Here is a 5229-nt window from a genome sequence, read left to right as displayed (position 1 = left end):
GGAAGTTCAAATCATGCTTGAAATTTATGAAGTAGTAGAAATATTTAATACATGAACAAATAGTAAATAGAAATTATAATCAATAAACAAAGAAATAATGCATGCACATATTTATTAATAACTATTAATTATTAAAAAGTTAATAATTTGTCATAAAACAATTAACGAAGATCCCGTTACGTATGGAAAACTTATTGCGCACACAATTATAGGAAAAAACGTAAACCGCGCATATATGTTTATTATACCTACATGTATTTGGTTGTACGAAAAAATGATTAATTTTACAATAATTCTCAATCATACAATTTTTAAAAAAATCAAATGTTTATTTATTTAATACTTTAATAAAATTTACCAACATTTTAAAAATTTGTTGAGCTACGGTTATACATTAATTATTTAAATATTAAATTGTAAAGCATTAACAAATTAAATTTTTTATTTATTTAAGTATTCCATACTACAGCCTTATCTCTATACAACCCCTATCAGTAATAGCCTTATCTACTCCTCGATAATCAGTACCCTCATCAGCTCTGAATGACTGACAGATTATCTGTTTATTGTAATTTTAGTGGTGAGAAATACGGTATTGTTACTGATTAGGAGACAGCTGTTTTCAATATCTTTCATAGCTCATTTAAAGTAAAAAATATAAGCTTATACAAAATTTATAACAATTAAATAGAAATTAGAATACAAATAATAAAAAAAAAACATGAACGCGGAAATAGAGCTCTACATAGACTTTCAAAATGCGTAGTGCATATGGAAAACCGGGTCTTATCAGTGTATATCAGGGTCTTCTGTTTAGGTATATCAGCCAAAGAGTATCACCTTATTTCAGGTTGGCACCACAAGCTGAATACTACCGTTAGATATGGTGGCTGCTCCATCTACGTTCTTGTACCAACCTTGATGACTGAGGCAGAGATCGTCGCTATCACAGTAGCTGCCGACGACCTGGATCGTGATGTCGAAACCAAAGCACCAAGTTGGAGGAAAAGATACAATCCCTGTGGGACAAATACATGGGGAATGGAGTAACCACAACACATTTCTTAAAGTCCGTGTCCAGATTGTACGGGCCGTCCGACAACATGACGGCAGACTTAGTTGTCGGATTGTCTGGGCAGTGAAGTGGATAGTGTTATCAAACAGACGATGAAGTCTGTTACGGACATTAAAATAAGCAAAACTAAAAAAAAAACTGTTGTAAAATACAAAGTTTATATCAACTGATTGTGTGTGTATTCTACCACATTGTGTTCAATGTAATTTTGATGTGATTTGCTAAGTTGTTTTATGTTAGGTAAAATAAGATGTATGTCAAATTAGTGTGTATGTGTGCTTCGACACTGGATTGAATGTTTTGTTCATTAATAAATATAAAATGAAATCTGTATTTCGATGTGATTTTCTCAGTTGTTTTATGTTAGATAAAATAAAATGTATGTCAAATTATTGTGTATGTGTGCTTCGACATTGTATTGAATGTTTTGTTTATACATGTGTATTCTTATTATTCATATTAGAGCTATCAATATATATGCAATATAAATAACTTTGTACTTTGTTTTATTTCAAAAGACAAAATAAACAGTAATTAAGATAATATAATACTGTATTAAACAATATCCCATTCAGCTTCTGACAAGCCTAAGATAAATCCTTTAACATCGCTATACGTATAAAAACAAGGGCGAAACGACCCAGGAATAAGGGCGAAACGACCCAGGGCGAAACGACTCGGGGGGCGAAACGACTCGGGGGCGAACGGGATATAGGGCGAAACGACCCGGATTCATTTTGACGTGTGTGAAAAAATACCGACATTCCCGCAATTACCAAAATCCCCAGGAATCCCCGAGATCCCACGAAATCCCCATTAATATTGATTATTTATCGAAAAACTGCGTATTTTAATATAGATTGTTGCGAAGTACACTGAAATAACTAATAATGAAACATTGTTTTTATGAAAGTTTGATTTCGGATATTTCGGTAGGGTATCGGTATATCCACATAACGCATTTTGTAATTCCGGTTATGTAAAACTTGCGAAATTGTTTCGTGATTTCATCAAAAACTAGATTTTTCCCAGGTATCACGCCTACGCCAACAGGTAGATCGCATTCTGGTACATATACATGTCAAATTTCAGCAAACGTGTTCGGCCAGTTTTCAAGCGCCTCAAATCGCGGCTATATGCACCAACTTAACGAAACTTAGCCCCCTTTATCATTCGTTCGATTGAACGTCATCAATGATGACGTCCAATACATCACTCATTCCATACATATATCGGGTGGCGAAACGGATTAACATCTGATAGACATAGGGCCGATTTGCCGATATACCGTTTTGCTACCGATATCTATCCGATAGTGTTGTGCTGGCTGGGATACAATCGTGCAATAACCCCATGCGCGCTGCACACATCCGCGTGTTTGTTTACACACACTGCCTTGACCAAAATCGAAACCGAAAGTGCAGAAAAAAGCAACACAAGATAGAGACAAGCGATTTCGTTTGAAATTGATCAATCTTGGCGATACGACTGAACGTTGGAAGATCTTTAAAAGCATCTTTTGAACAGGCAAAGAAAGAGGTGTGGCTGATATACTAATCGGGCTGTAAGTTCTACATTTCTTACTCTAATCTAGGCAAGGTTTGCGTGTTTACCAAGCAAACGTTTCGATATGAATTTTGTTTTATGACATGGAAATTTTGTTCTGCAACGTTTCTTAAAAAGTATTGATAGTATAATTTGTGCCTTGTGCGTTTTTATTATAAGCTTGCCTGCCTCATAATATTCGTACAACATTTTTCTGAATTTGTTGTAAAAATCGATCTATCATGAGACAAATGAACCATGAAATTAATAATAAATGATTAACTTCTCCTATAACTTATCCTATATATATATATATAGTCAGTTATATTGAACATGAATAATGCATTATTCTGAGTTAAAGTATACGTGTTTTAATTTCGTAAATATATAATGAAAAAAACTTGTATACATGTTTATTTAGTGTGTATTATATTATGCAATGATAAATTATTATCCAGTGTTGTGTTTTCTCTCAATTTAAAATAAATGTAGGAGTTTCTGAAATTTAATATTGAAGCGATTTGATATTCTGTCTGTAAATAAAGCTAAGCTTTATTTTTAAGCTCTTTTGAAAGGCATGCTGACTTAACTGTGCAATTTTTACTGTCCAGCATGGTGTTTGAACAGCAAGCTCTGAACCTACGAACCGTCATCAGCCACCAGATCCTGATCTGTCTTCTGTGTCGGAAGGAAGCAACATACCTGGTCAGGTGTCAGGAACTGGAGAGATCATATTTGACTTGGAGTATGAAAACTGCATTGTGTTACTAGATTTCAATTCATAAAGTAACTAATTTATATAAAAAGTCGATTTGACGTGCTTCTTTTGATATTTATTTAATTTTGCATTTTTTACTTAAGGTTAAAAAATGTATTGGTATGAAAAGGAAGAAAGCGGGTGATTGGTAATGAAATTAGCAGACGCCAGTCTCCTTCATCATTTAGTAGGACAGTTATTGTCAGTAACTGACTCAAGTATGATCACTTAGTACTGGTAAACCATTTAACCCATACAAGTGTTGGTCGGTTAACTGATTGGCATTATATGAATGAAATACGCATTAAGATGGCATTGTTATACATTATTGTTATAATTGGTTTTAGTATACATTCCAACATTACAAAATATGCTTGTACAGAGAGTTCAACTGACGCAGAATCAGGCTTTTTGATGCAAGCATTTTTCAAATTTTTCACTTTGGACCCTAGATAATTATCTGCCCTACATCATTTTGATGCAGATGTACACCATTTTGGTGCAAATGTTACAGGAAGGCTAAATGATATATTCTGACGCAAATGTATCTGACTCGAATCTGACAAGTATCTGGCTTAAATGTATACTGAGAAACATTTTGCAGAAAATTTAGCTAGTATGCTGTGTTTTCCTGCATTTTGACCCCTGAAAATTTCACCTTAATAGTGAAATGTTAAATCACTGGATCATTTGACTCCTTGTTTTTTTTTTAAATATATTAATTCCTCTGCTAATATGCTATTTCAGAGTTGTGCTTGTGCATGCCAAAAATTGGACAGTGGTGCAAAGAACGAATAGGTATACAGGTTCATTCCATGATTGCATTAAAGAATGTGCACTGAGTACCTTGAGATCAACAAAAAAACCACTCGATACCAAGTTCCTTGTTGATCCAGCTGATCAAGAGCTGATGCCTTTACAATTGCCTCTCATCCACATCCTGCAAATGCGGAGCTGCGAGAAAACAACAGAGCAAAGATCAATGGCAAGCAAGCGGGAGGCAATTGGTAGATTCACTAAATGAGTAAATAGAAATAGGCACTTGACGTATGTCGTTTCAACAGATTTTAACATACCATCATTGTGAAATGAAAACTTTGCAAACTTAACAGGATGGTTTTATAGGATATAGATGACTATATTATTTGAATCGATGCTTGAACTTATTTTTGTCAGTGTGAATGCGTGACCAAATGCTTGGTATTATGATACTGTCATAATAATGTACTACTATTTTTATTACATACTAATGTAATATATATATGTTTTACATTTTAATTACTGAACTGCCTATAAACAAAGGACTTAAATACAATTGTTGAAAACTCAAGAAAAACGCAGACAAGAGTCCTGAACCAGAAGACTCACTGGTAAAATTGTAAGTTTATGTAGCGTATTCCAAATCGTCATGTATTTACAAATAAACAGCATAAAATAAAAGTATCGCAACATGTCAATTTTGTTTCAACAGATGCCTTGATAATATTGTTTCGAATTTGTGTATACAGAAATCCTCCTCCAGTCATGTCTGAAGTGTGCTGCAGAAGGTAATTTATCCATAGGAAGGGATGTCCACTCTATTACAGTGTCCATCCAGCATTTCGTCTTTTGCTTTTATTTGTATAACACAGCAAAACATTTGTTTAAGAATGTTAAGTGAACAAGCTATTATTATTACATTTTAGTTCAGCACCAGGTATAAAAGAATATGGATCATTTAGAACATACACATCATAAATTATAACATGTATCTGCATCATGATTCAAAAGCTAAAGAGCAGACAGACAAGAAACAATATTGCGCTCCTGGACCACCTACTTCAGCAGTTTAGAAAGCGCTTAACACAAGTGC

At 33.8% G+C, this 5229-nt stretch overlaps 1 long non-coding RNA gene across 1 annotated transcript; it reads left to right on the top strand.

The window, feature by feature from the left end:
- Window positions 1–2483: 2483 nt before the first annotated feature.
- Window positions 2484–4834, top strand: LOC127848724 (uncharacterized). Its single transcript, XR_008034658.1, has 3 exons — window positions 2484–2639; window positions 3232–3365; window positions 4125–4834. It is a non-coding gene; the product is annotated as an uncharacterized LOC127848724 (long non-coding RNA).
- The last annotated feature ends 395 nt before the right edge of the window (window positions 4835–5229 follow it).

This window comes from Dreissena polymorpha, chromosome 10 (assembly GCF_020536995.1).
Source record: "Dreissena polymorpha isolate Duluth1 chromosome 10, UMN_Dpol_1.0, whole genome shotgun sequence".
In the NCBI taxonomy this organism is placed as follows: Eukaryota; Metazoa; Mollusca; class Bivalvia; order Myida; family Dreissenidae; genus Dreissena; species Dreissena polymorpha.
This window is presented reverse-complemented; position numbering and strand designations above follow the sequence as displayed.